The sequence below is a fragment of the Mandrillus leucophaeus genome, unplaced genomic scaffold (genome assembly GCF_000951045.1).
Source record: "Mandrillus leucophaeus isolate KB7577 unplaced genomic scaffold, Mleu.le_1.0 Scaffold70, whole genome shotgun sequence".
In the NCBI taxonomy this organism is placed as follows: Eukaryota; Metazoa; Chordata; class Mammalia; order Primates; family Cercopithecidae; genus Mandrillus; species Mandrillus leucophaeus.
Window position 1 is genome coordinate 767,266 of NW_012107586.1, and position 13,790 is coordinate 781,055.

The 13,790-nt window shown below is 42.3% G+C and overlaps 1 protein-coding gene and 1 long non-coding RNA gene across 2 annotated transcripts in view; both read right to left on the bottom strand.

Annotated features, from left to right (window-relative positions):
- MREG (melanoregulin) overlaps positions 1–13,790 on the bottom strand; it is an 80,938-nt gene that overhangs the window by 17,630 nt on the left and 49,518 nt on the right. The gene's annotated exons all lie outside the window — the stretch shown is intronic.
- Positions 10,338–10,893, bottom strand: LOC105528014. The gene is made up of 2 exons (XR_001004303.1): positions 10,775–10,893; positions 10,338–10,641 (listed from the first exon to the last, which is right to left on the bottom strand). It is a non-coding gene; the product is annotated as an uncharacterized LOC105528014 (long non-coding RNA).

Sequence of the window (13,790 nt, forward strand, 5' to 3'; positions counted from 1 at the left end):
CCACCATGCCTGGCTAATTTTTGTATTTTTAGTAGAGATGGGGTTTCACCATATTGGCCAGGCTGGTCTTGAACTCCTGACCTCAAATGATCTGTCTGCCTCAGCCTCCCAAAGTGCTGGGATTACAGGCATGAGCCACCGCACCCAGCCTCTCCTCCTTTTTGACCCAGAGCTATCTATTTGCCCTTTCACTGAATCCCAGGAAAAACTGGGTCTTAGCGAAGTTCACGATGCCCCCAGGCCTAGGACTACCTGCTGCTCCCATCACCAGGCCCTAAGGCCCCACCCCAGATGCTCTGATACTTAAAAGATTAATAAAGTGAAATTTGGGGGGGCAGTTCATCTCTATATACCATGCAGAGCCTCAAATCCCAAATTGCACCTTGGAGTTACTGCTTAGAGCACCTTAGACAGGTACATGCATAGCCTGGTCACTAATGCAGTCCCACCACTCTTTGCAATGCTTATCTGTTTTTACTCTGAATCCGAGCTAGAGTTTTGACCTAGAACAGGTCAAATGCGAAGGCTGAGTAATGCTTTTCCAATTCTATTTATTTTTATTCCACGGCTCTACTTGAGTTCTGGAAACAGACTGCTTTGCAGCCAGAGGCCCCTGACCTAATTCTTTATCCTGGTTTTAACCAGATTAAGCCAAGGGAGAGCTCACAGCTCCTGCTGCCCAAGTGTGTCTGCAAAGCCATGGGAAGGGGCCACTAAGCATAAGATTCGAGCTAGTTTTGTCTAATTTGGGGACTCCCACCTCATGTACAGCTTTAGGGTTAAAAGAGCAAAACTCAGGATGAGATTTTGCTATTGCTGTCAGTGGGAGGGCTGGGGCTTGCCATTTTCATTGTGATATTGTTATTCCTAATCAACTAGTTGGAACCACCTCCGAGTTCTGGGGCTCTGCAAGGAGGAAAGATAATTAGTTACAGCAAAGACAAAGGATAACATGACTAAATTCCTGCTCGTGAATAGAAAAAGAAGACTTACATTTCTAACAAGGCAGAAATAGCCAATTCGTTCAATTAGTTTAAGCATGTACCATTGGGAAAGGCCACTTCTTCAAAGTAGTGACCCAAATTTAATTTGAACTCTGAATCCAGGGTAGAGAAAACATCTCAAACATTTTGCTATGCCTCCACATCCAGACCTGTGCTGTCCAATACAGCAGCCAATAGCCACACATGGCTACTGAGCACCTCAGTGTAGCTGGTCCAAACTGAGATGGGCTGTAAGAGTAAAATATGCATCAGATTTTTGAAGACTAAAGAAGAAAGGGCCAAGCATGGTGGCTCATGCCTGTAATCCCAGCAATTTGGGAGGCCAAAGCAGATGGATTGCTTGAGCCCAAGAGTTCAAGACCAGCCTGGGCAACATGGTGAAAACCCCGCCTCTACCAAAAATACTGTAGTCCCAACTACTCAGGAGGCTGAGGTGTGAGGATGGCTTGACCCTGGGAGCGGAGATCGCAGTGAGCCGAGATCGTGACCATGCCACTGTACTCCAGCCTGGGTGATAGAGTGAGACCCCATCTCAAAAAAAACAAACAAAAAATGGAACTTTTATATTGATTACATGTTGAAATGATAATTTTGTTATATAACTGATTAAATTAGACTATTAAATTTAATTTCACCTATGTTATTTTTACTTTTTTAATGTGGCTACTAGAAAATTTAAAATGACTTATATGGCTGACATTGACTTTTTATTGGGCAGTGCTGATCTACACAACATTATACTCAATCGCTTAATTTTAAAATATGGCAAAACTTGCAAAGGAATGTCTCTTTAGCCTAATACCACCAGAAAACACTCTCGTGTGGATCCTTCAGGATTTCAGGCCCTCTCCAGGTGATAGTGGAGGTGAAGATTCATTGCCCTTTTAGTTCTATAGTTGAAGCGTGTCTTTCAGTTTACAAAAATACTTTCATAACCCTAATTCATTAACTGATAACTACACCTAGACTAACGTCATTGCTTTGAAAAGACCCCTAAGACAAGAAAAAAGATAAATAAATTTGACTAAATACAAATCTGAAACTTCTATATGTGAAGGGAAAGAAATAATAGTCTTTCGTTTTACAAAAATGTTTTCATACCCATAATCTCACTTAACTGACAGCTACACTTAGACACACGTCTCATTACTTTTAAAAGACTTCCAAGACAACAGAAAAGATCATCTTAACTAGTAAAATTTTGAAACTTTTATACAGTTACGGAAAAAAAATCACAATAAAATGGCAAGAAAATATCAGAAGTATTTGATATAAATATAGCAGGGGGTTAATATAGAAAGAAAGTCAGGCCAGGCATGGTGGCTCACACCTGTAATCCCAGCACTTTGGGAGGCTGAGGCGGATGGATCACTTGAGGTCAGGAGTTCAAGACCAGCCTGGTCAACATGATGAAATCCCACCTCTACTAAAAATACAAAAACTTTGCCTGGCGTGGTGGTGCGTGCCTGTAGTCCCAGCTACTCAGGAGGCTGAGGCCCCAGAATTGCTTGAACCCAGGAAGTCGAGGTTGCAGTTGAGCCAAGATCACACCACTGTACACTAGCCTGGATGTCAGAGTGAGACTCTGTCTCAAAAAAAGAAAGAGAGAGAGAGAGAGAGAGAAAGAAAAGAGAATCACACTAATGAGCAAAAGACAGTGAGATAATTCACAAAAATATCAATTAAGATATAATATCCACCCTATAATAATCAAAGAAATTCTCAAACAATGAACACTGTTTTGCTATTGTTGTCTAGCCAAATTATCTAATAAAATAAAATGAAGTTGCCAGTGTTTGAGAGGGTCTAGTGAAAGGGGCTATTTTGTATTATGATTGAGTTATAAAATTTTTGTCACTTTCTGTGAAAACTATTTGGCAGGATGTATCAAAGCATATAAAAATGGGCAAAATCTTTAACCCAAGAATTCCAGTTCTAAGAATCTAGGTAGATAGATAGATTAGATAGATAGATAGATAGATAGATAGATAGATAGATAGATAGATAGATAGATAGATAGACAGATACCTCTTTTCAAAATACCAGAAGAAAAATGCAATAAAATAGTACAATAGTATTTATCTCGACTAGGATTACGTAGGAGTGACCCTTTTCCTCCTGTACTTTTCAAATTTTCCACAATGCTCACATACTTCTTTTATAATCAGAACAGAAACTTTAAAATCCCTAAGAATGATTATTTTTAAGGCTTCCTTTGTAAACCTAATCTAGCATCTAATTAGCTCAAAAATGGAAAACTTACATTTATTTTAAAAGTTATTTGCTATGTTTAGGATGGTCTCCTTGCTAGGAGGAAAAACCTTGCCTACTGAATGCCCTTAGAAGGATGTCTCTGGCCAAAGGATTTCTTAGAGTTGCAATACTCAAAATTTTTGAGGCATGGCTACCTGGAAAATGTCATGTAGCCAACAAAATAATGAGGGGTATCAAATGGAGTTCTTTTATAACTTAAAAGCTTTGCATTGTACACCTTACCTAGACCCATTTAGTATTGTGAGTCAGAGGGACAGGTCTAGGGAGGGCAAGGGGGTCCCAGGGAGACATCCTCAATGTCCCAGACCTCTCTCTGCTTTATCTGAGCCTCTCAATTGCCTGCCTCTTTAAAATTATTAGTAAAGCTTAATGATGGGTAAAATTTATGATCTGTGTGGATCCGATTTGACAATGGGTTTTGCTCATCCCGCCCCACTTCCATAGTTTGATTTCTACTTTCTAATTTTTCCATATTTTCATGACCTACCCCAGATCTTCTCAAATTACCTATATTCTTTTTTTAAGACTTAGAGCCACAAATTAAACCACCTCCCTAATCACCCCAAGCACATCTAGAGCACACTGTGTCCCTACAAACAAATCCGGTCACACTGATCCTTTAATAAAAGGGACAGTATGTTGTGCTTGTCAATGGCAATAGGATTCCTTTAACAACTAAGAATTATTACTTAAGTTCGAGCCTTGTAAAACATTTTCCCTTTTATATTTTTATTTTTTTGAGACAGAGTCTCACTCTGTCACCCTGGCTGGAGTGCACTGGTGCGATCTCAGCTCACTGCAACCTCTGCCTCCCAGGTTCAAGCAATTATCGTGCCTCAGCCTCCCAAGTAGCTGGGATTACAGGCATACGCCACCACGCCTGGCTAATTTTTGTGTTTTTAGTAGAGATGAGGGTTTGCCATGTTTGTCAGTCTGGTCTCGAACTCCTGACCTCATGATCCTCCCACCTTGGCCTCCCAAAGTGCTGGGATTACAGGCATGAGCCACCACACTTGGCAAACATTTTCCCTTACAATTCTAGTATCCCATTCACTGTCCATTTTTACTCCCCCATAATCTTTAACTGAGCCTGCAGATTCTGCCTCCCCCACTCAAGTGTTGGGGTTTACTCTTACAAACCCTGATGCCAAAAGCCTCGGGCAAAATAATCACTTAAGCTGAAGCAGTCCTGGGATTGTCTGGAAACTCACTGGTTAACACATTTGTTTATAATTACCCCAGTCTTTCCTCGCTATTATAGACATATGAATGACTCCTCACCAAGCAAGTTAGGAAGCTGCCTTGTGAATGCTGAATTTTGCAGCCATTCCCAGTTTCTGAGACATTTACCTTGTCAGTCATCTGCCTGCCTCCTTGTCAACATGATAGGCTTCAAACAAAGCCATTAAAACATTTTCTGTGGATTTAAAACCCCAGATTATGAAAGGAAAATAGCAGAGTGGCACTAGTCCAAGAGAGGGTGCATTTTAATATATTTGAAAATTATAGTGTACTTTTTCACTTAGACTAATCTCACATAATAGAGCACTGTTTAGCCATTTTTCAAAAGAAAGAAATCACTGGTAAATGAAAAATGTTTTATACCCATAAATGAAAAAGCTAGAAGATTCTCTCAATTTCTAAAGAGGATCTCTTCTTCCAAAGTATCATACATCAGTGAGTATAAGAAGTCTTCCTCAAAGAGATTGCTCATGTGTCCTTTTTGCATGAAAAATTAAATCCACACAGTCATTTGGGCCAACTCTACCGAGCACCAAGTGGCCTCAAGTAGAGGCCAGCAAACTTTTTATGTGTATTTTATGTTGGGGTTCTGTGTGAAACATCATTGGTAGCACAAAAGCAGCCGTAGTCAGTATGTAACCTCATGGGCATGACTGTGTTCCAATAAAACTTTATTTATAAATAGGCAGCAAACTGGATTTGGCCCACGTGTCATCGTGTGTCCTAAGTGTGAAGGGAAATGTAGCAGGAGGAATCAAATCCACCCATTTTACTCTCAAAAGTGCCCACAACTTCCACTTCAGGCCCAATGCATGCATCTTGCTCAAAGGGCATGAATGAGGTCTAGCAGCTTAAGATGCAAACACATAGGAATCCAATATTTAATGTTTTTGGGGGGTTAAAAGCTACATCACCTTTTCACAGTACATCAGCCTTTAAATATGGGGACTTTTTGAAATCATGTCTCCAGAAGGAGGTATCCCTTCTGTTAGATGAGAAAACAAGCCCAGAGAGGTTGAGTGGCCAGCCAAAGGTCACACAGCAAATTCACAGTAGAGTCAGAAGACAGTAGTAGAGTTGGGTCCAAACCCCAGGAACTCTTTCTGCTAAGCCACCTTCCTCTTGTGCTCTAGGGAACAAGCATCTGTTTTACTTTTCAACACTCATTACCACAGCGTCAGGTAAGACAGTAAAAAAGATGAGCTTTTAATCTTGCTTCAGCAGGATAGTAATTTTTTCAAATGATGCCTCACATCAGAACCCCAACATAAAACACACATGGAAGAAAGGTGCCTCTCTCCCACTGCCTGGCTCTACCCAAAGCTCACAGGACAGCTTGAAGGGATCCTAATGAGCACAGAAACCAAGTAGTTCAAAAGTGACTTTCATTACCATCTACTATACTCTTAGCACCTCTCAGTTCTAGCACTCCCCTCCCCTACCTCTGAGCCCTGCTGTATGCCCAGGGCCCGCCGATGCAGTGTTCCCTCTCACAAACTTCCCCTCTGTAGCCTACAATCAAAATTTACTAGTCCTGGAGTCCAATCCTTTGAAAAATGAGTTTGTGCTGACCTATGAGTAACTGGTAACTTAATTTTTTGCTAAATATAATTAATCTGTCTCATGAGACCTTTTTCTTTGAGACAGGGCCTCACTCTGTCACCCAGGCTAGAGTACAGTGGCGCAATCATGACTTACTGCAGTCTCAACCTCCAAAGTTCAAGCAATCCTCCTGCCTCAGCCTCCAGACTAGCTGGGACTACAGGCGCACACCACCAGGCCTGGCTAATTTTGTTTTTATTTTTAGTAGAGATGAGGTCTTGCTATGTTGCCCAGACTGGTCTCAAACTCCTGAGTTCAAGCAATCCTCCTGCCTTAGCTTCCCAAAGTGCTGGGGTTACAGGTGTGAGGCACTGCACCTGGCATTGTCTGATAAGAATTTAATGTGTTATTCTTCCCAGACATCAGATTTGAGTTTTAAAGGGGTCTTTAGTAGCCCAACACAGTGTTTTTGAAATTGGGCAGCTTCTCCAAAGATGTCTCTGGAGCTGTCTAAGATGGAGAAATCTAGGCTTCTAGAAATCTAGGCTTCTAGAAATCTAGGCTTCTAGTCAATGACCCCTATGTCATTGATCCAGAGAAGCCTTAATTGTATTAGTTTCCTGTTGGATTTCATTTGAGGGAAAAGAGTTCCAGAGATAACGTTAAAAAGCGTAAAAAGCACAGACTTATGCCAAAGCATTGACCCACGATTAAGATCTGAGCCGCAATGCCAGTACACAAGCTATTTTAAGTGTCTCAAGAATTGTAAAGCATCTGAGATTTTACCCGCTTTACAAGCTAACAAGTTCTCCTGCCAATTTCATGGGTGCTGGCAAAAGAAATGAGATTCCTGGATCAGCATTTTTTATGCCATACCTCCGAGTCCCAGTATCCATATTGTAAGGCAAAGAAAAACAAATGATGCATATACAGTAGGTTGCATTACAGAGGAGAAACCCTGAACTTAGAGAACCTGAATCTTTTATAATGGGCAATAATCCTGCCTGCTCTTTGTGCCAGAGGGAGACACTATGTCCGCCTCCCAAGGCCATGCATTATATAAGCATCCTTGAAAAGGTAGTCCAGAACAAAGGGCAGACGATGCCTCTGCTCACAAGATGTGCAGAGACCAGCAGACCCAGGGAGAACTGTCTCCCAGTGTGGGAGTCATGGAGGGGTGGGGGTGCAGTTAAAGCTAGGCCTACTTAGGACTCCCAATGTAAGCTTCTCAGGCTAGGAGTTAGAGGGTTCAGAGGGAAAGAAAAAACCTTGCAAAGGGACAAAGAAGTGTTTTCTACTCATTTGGTTAGAAAGTATTCACTTTCTAGAAGTATTCACTTCTAGAATTTTCTAGTATTTTCTAGTATTCACTAGAAAGTATTTAACTCTTAGGACAGAGTTAAAAATTCTCACCACGGCCTACATTTTTTATTTTATCAACTGCATGCCTATCATTACGGGTTAAATCGAGTCCCCTCAAAATTGGTATGTTGAAGTGCTAAGCCCCAGTATCCCAGAAGATGACCTTATTTAGACACAATCTCTTTACAGAAGTAATCGAGTTAAAATGAGGTTATTCTGGTGGGCCCTAATCCAGTACAACTGGTTTCCCAGTAAGAAGGGGAAATTTAGACAGAGACACGTGCACAGTAAGACAACATGAAGACACAGGGAGAAGACAGCCACCTCCAAGCCAAGGAGGGGGACCTGGAGAACATCCTGCCCTCAGCAGGAACCAACCCTTCATCTCAGACTTCTAGCCCCCAGAACTGTCAGAGAACAAGTTTCTGTTGTTTAAGCCACCCAGTTAATGGTACTTTGGAATGGCAACCCCAGCAAACAACACAGCCACTAAATGCATGGATTTTCCATTTTGAATTCACAAGATGAATCAAATAAACAGAGCCAGTCATGAAATATGAGTTTTTCTACTTTGAGGCTTCTGCATCAAAGGACTGTGACCCAAGCCTCTTTAACAAGGGTCTCTTACTCATCTGCACAGCCATACATGCACAAGGGCAGTATGGAAACGCATGGGTTCTGGGTCTGAGTCTGAGCTTTACCCCTGACTAGCAAGTCATTCAGTCTCTGTGACCTCAGTTTTACCAACTGTAGAGTGAAAGACACTTGCCTGCCAATGCCATAGGCTTGTGAAGCTCAAATATTACACGAGAAAGCACGCGGCAAAGAAAAGTGCTGCACAAATGTTAATTATTAGGACAAGATAATCACAGCTTCAGCTGCTACAGTGGGTTAAAAAAACAATAGTGACATTCACAATAGCAAAGACTTGGAACCAACACAAATGCCCATCAATGATAGACTGGATAAAGAAAATGTGGCACATATATACCATGGAATACTATGCAGCCATAAAAAAGAATGAGTTCATCCATGTCCTTTGCAGGGACATGGATGAAGCTGGAAACCATAATTCTCAGCAAACTAATACAGGAACAGAAAATCAAACACTGCACGTTCTCACTCATAAGTGGCAGCTGAACAATGAGAACACATGGACACAGGGAGGGGAACATCACACACCGGGGCCTGTCAGGGGATGGGGGCAAAGAGAGGTAGAGCATTAGGACAAACATCTAGTGCATGCAGGGCTTAAAACCTAGATGATGGGTTGATGGGTGCAGCAAACCACCATGGTACATGTATACCTATGTAACAAACCTGCACGTTCTGAACATGCATCCCAGAACTTAAAATAAAATAGTGACAACTACAACTGTTATCCATGCTTGGAGGCAGGAGTTCAATAGAAAATCATCATTCTGACACCTGTCAGCATATGCCCTCTCTCTAGTATCTATATACCCTAAGGTGCTTTTTATTCCGCAAACATCACTTCAAAACAGGTAAGCAGTAAATATCATGTCATGGATTAAAATATTAAGGAGTCAATGAAATTTTATGTTTTTGGACACCTAGCAATCAAAAACCTAGATATATATCGTCCGGAGCCAGTTCCTCCAGATGACTGGATCTTGCCCTGTGTCAGATGAGAAGTTCGCATAAAGACAGGCACAGACAGAATGAGGTAGAATATCCTGGGCAAGCTGAATGAAGAAAAAGATGGATCAAAGGAGCAGAGGTCTTGCCTACTTCCTTTCCTGCCTGTGTTACACGGCCCTGCTCTCAACTTACTGTAGCTGGGCAAAGAGTCCAAAACAGCAGAGACAAAAGAACAAGAAAACACCTTTTGAAACTAGGGCAGATGAACAGGTAGAGTGAGTATATGAAGGACAGTCTGTGTTTCAACGTCAGCCAAGGATCTGCCAGCGAGAAGGGAGGTCATTTCTCAAACGTGCTGCCTTACCTAACCCGTCAGATGGGAAAAACATTCCTGGCACCCACAGTTAGTTGCCCAACAGTGCAACTCAAAGATGTACCAGGGGCTGATTGCTAGCTCATGCCAGGGATCACCCCCTCTAGACCATTCAGCCCTTGGGCTCCACAAGATCGTTTTGGACAAGAAGCCCTGGATGATCCAGTGCCATGTCCTCTACCTTCAGGACCCTGTCTCCTTCCTAGGAATCCTGGAAATCAAGCTTCTGGCAGTGTTTCTCAGATGATAAGGCTGCTCCAACTCCAACTTGGGAAAAACCAAAAACTTCAGCAGCATTATCCATGGGTTATCTGGAAGTCTGGCAAGAAAGCATTGAACTGGCCTCTCTGTTCAGAAAACCTCTCCTCTCCCTCAATTTCACCAGTTACGATGAATTTCGCTTTACAAGTTTCTCTTCCAAAATTGCAGAGCAGGTTAAATTCATTGGCCATTCACACCCCTCACTGAATTCCTCTGGTTGTCTCCTAATACCTGCTTCTTAACAATTCCCAGCTAAGCTAAGCCTAGGTAGAGTGAATGGACATGTAATAGGGTGAAAAGAAGGGAGAAAAAAAATATGAGTGTTGGGGTCCTTTTGGGGTGAGCTAAACTTGGTAAGGAGCAACCAAAGGGGCATAGGCAGAGGATGACAGAGCAAGAACCCTGGAGGCTGGATGACCCTGGAGAAGGGGCCCTCCGGGAGTTAAGAGGAGAGCCCAGGACAATAGGAGGAATGACCTTGCAGGCAAAGGCAGCCCACCTTGTTGGTTACAAATACATCTTTGGGTAGCTCAGTCCTACTCCAAAGCCCGTTCCCTCCAAACTTCTGCCTGGAGAAGCAAAGGGATAATGGCTCAAGAGCATATACTGTAGTCATGCCCTGTTGAAAGAAATGCTGAAACCTCATCAACATTAAACAGGTAACACCACATTCAGCGTAAGACAACAAAGAACATTTTTGAATTTATTTTTGCAGACTGCCAAGGCTGGATTTAAAGAGTGGACACCCTGTCCAGTCCACAGTCCACAGGCCTCTCCCTCCTTACAAGCTGTTGCATGCCTACTCCCAGCTATCCTCCAACTCCCCCAAATGTTAAGTGATTGCTGGGAAAGAGATTGGAGCAAATGGATAAATGCCACGTCCCTGAGGCATGTCCTGGGCTTATCAACGAATTCAACTGCAGTAGATTTTTATCTCTACCACTTGGACCTGTTTTCCAAACTTTCTGGTACACATCAACGCTGGCAAAAAAGAAAAGAAAAGAAACTAGAACAGATTAAAGTACATTCGGTTGTACACTGGAACAAAAAATATTTTGGTTGTGCTGCAACAGGCTTAATCCCATCACAGCCCTCTCTGAGGACAGCCCAATACCTGGGCCTGGTTAATCATCAAGGGCACCTGGACCTTCTACTTCTTAGTTGAAAAATGCAACTTCACAGCCAGGTCTGGCAATCTGTGACTCCAACACGCTTCCTGCATGCTTGTGGCCTCCTGCTGCAAAACATGTTTTTTATGGAAGAAGAAACTAGGTTAATTTGGACTTGGGTCCATTGAAAATCACCCCACGTTAAGTGCTATATTAACAACAAAGACAACAGCATATTGGTAAAAGAGCTTGGGTGTGACTTTACCTCACCTAAATTGTAATTCAACATGGCAATTATTTCAAGAGGGTGTGCCCAGCTTGTATCCATTTGCTGTGTGGCCTGCCTCCTAGATTGCAAAACCATAAAATGACACAGCTCACTCCTGGGCTGTAAATAGCATGACCATGTGTAAGGATTATGTAACAACAGGTATCTGGGGACCTGGCACCCAAAGGAAAGGACTATTTCATGTCAAGAAAAATCCAGTCTCTTTCCAGAACTCTGCAGATTTAAGTCTGAGAAGCAGCAGGTCTCAGCCCCCATCAGAATTGGGCAGGTGCTCCCATTTCCCCAGATATTCAATTAAAGCCAGAGAGCAAGCCCAGTGTTCTTATGAAGGGCTCCTCAGAACCTTCCTCAATGCCTCACCTGAGCCCACACACATCAGGAGGTTCCATTGCATCTGTATCTGGGGCTCTCCTGGGATCCATGCAATTAAGAGCCATTTTCATTAACTGTAAGAGGAGCAAGAACAACCAAGGGGAAGAGGCAGGGCTAGGAGTGGTGTTGAGGGCACAGTGGTGAAAAAGGCAGCACACAAAGATCTATTAATTAGCATGTGACTTCACAGGCAGGTGGAGGGGAAGACAGCTGCAAAGAAAGGGTTTGATGTAAAGGAAGAATCTTAGACCCTTGGAAAGATAAATGCTAACCAATGGCTTCATCGCCTTTTTGCTTTATCTACTCTGGTGCAATTCCTCAGAGCCTGCTCCAGTTCCTAAACACACAGACACAATTCCTAAACACACACACACACAGACACACACACACTCTCTCTCTCCACCTCCCACTTTCTCCAGCACACCCACAGTAAATCAAAGCAAAACAGTTTAGAAAAACCCAGGGAAACAGCCAACACAAAATGTGTTAGGAAATAATAGGGAGAGAATTTTATTTTATATGAATTATATATATATGAAATAATACCTCTGAATTGTATTCAAACTGTACAGAAAACTATAAAGTTAAAGGAAAGTAAAAGCCTCCTTCCCTCCACCTACTTCTAATACAGGTAACTGTCCACAAATCTTATCACTGTACATTAGCATATATATGCTTTTACACAAATGGGATAACATTATACATACCCACTTAGCAATAAATCATAACCATCTTTCCAATTCACTATCTATAAATCCTATCTCATTATTTTTCAAGGTATATAGCATTCATTAGTGAAGCTACTTAAGATATACTTAACCAGTACTTTCATTAGGTAGTTTTATTTCTATAATTTTGCCTTTCATAACCATACTCCAGGAAACATATAACTTTGTTTAGCAGTGTGAGAATGGTGCCCACTGACCATGGGCTAGATTGACAGCAAAGCTGCTGGATGAGCTGATTTAATTTAGATGCAATATGTAGGCTATTCTACCTTTAAAAGAGCTAGTCAGTGCAACCTAAATGACTGACACAGAAGCCAAGGAGCTGTTTTGATCACAAGGAATACCATTTGGGGGCAGCCACTTCCCATGGGCTCAGCCAAGAGAAAAATGTCAATCTTTACTAGACACTGCCAATATCCATTCGGGCAGAGATTCCCCAAAGCTTAATATCCTCATAGGTTTCTGTACCTTCAGTCAGCTTTATATATTAAATAATGAATCAAGAAAATGAATGAGCCTTCAGTTGGGAAAGTGTAACTATCAATGGGCAACAGAGATGATACCATTATTTGATGGGAAGACAGTCAAGAAGTCTCATGGGGCCAGGCATGGTGGCTCACACCTGTAATCCCAGCATTTTGGGAGGTTGAGGTGGGCAGATCGCCTGAGGTCAGGAGTTCAAGACCAGCCTAACCAACATGGGGAAACACTGTCTCTACTAAAAATACAAAGACTAGCAGGGCGTGGTGGTGTGCACCTGTAATCCCAGCTACTCATGGGGGGCGTGGTGCAGGGGAGCCGGGCTGAGCCAGAAGAGTCACTTGAACCCAGGTGGCAGGGGTTGCAGTGAGCCAATCGCACCACTGCCCTCTAGCCCAAGTGATAGAGCAGGACTCCGTCTCAAAAAAAAAAAAAAGGGACAGTAGGATGGCATTTCCTCACTGAGCCTTGGCAGTGCATTAAGTTCTACTTGCAACAATCTGTGTGTTTCACTCGGACTACAATTTCTTGAAACTCTACCTTCCATTCTATCCCACGCATCTTGCCTTCTATTCCAAATCTGTTGGCTCTGTCTGGGTATCTGCCCAGCCTCTTCAACTGGAGCCTTTATTTGAAATACATCCCTTGCTCTTAGCCCCATATTCACACAATATTACATTATTCTAGATTCGCCTTGATTCCACATTCTGCTATCTTCCTTCCCAAATTTCTGCATGTACCCAATTCTTAAGGCTACTACTCATCTAGGGATGACATTCAGAATTCACCATCTACCACCATCAAAGGACAGGAGGTTCCAGCCAAATGACATGAATAACTTTATACTAGAGAGGAAAGCACCAAGTTATCATACCTTGAGGACAATGGTAGTTGGTGTGGTATATGTAACATATTTAGAGCAGCATCTGGAGTACAGGGAGTGCTCCATAAATGTCAGTTGTCAGGAAGCCCATCAGACTAACAGCAGATCTCTCAGCAAAAACTCTACAAACCAAAAGAGAGTGGGGACCAATATTCAACATTCTGAAAGAAAAGAATTTTCAACCCAGAATTTCATATCCAGCCAAAATAAGCTTCATAAGTGAAGGAGAAATAAAATCCTTTACAGACAAGCAAATGCTGAGAGATTTT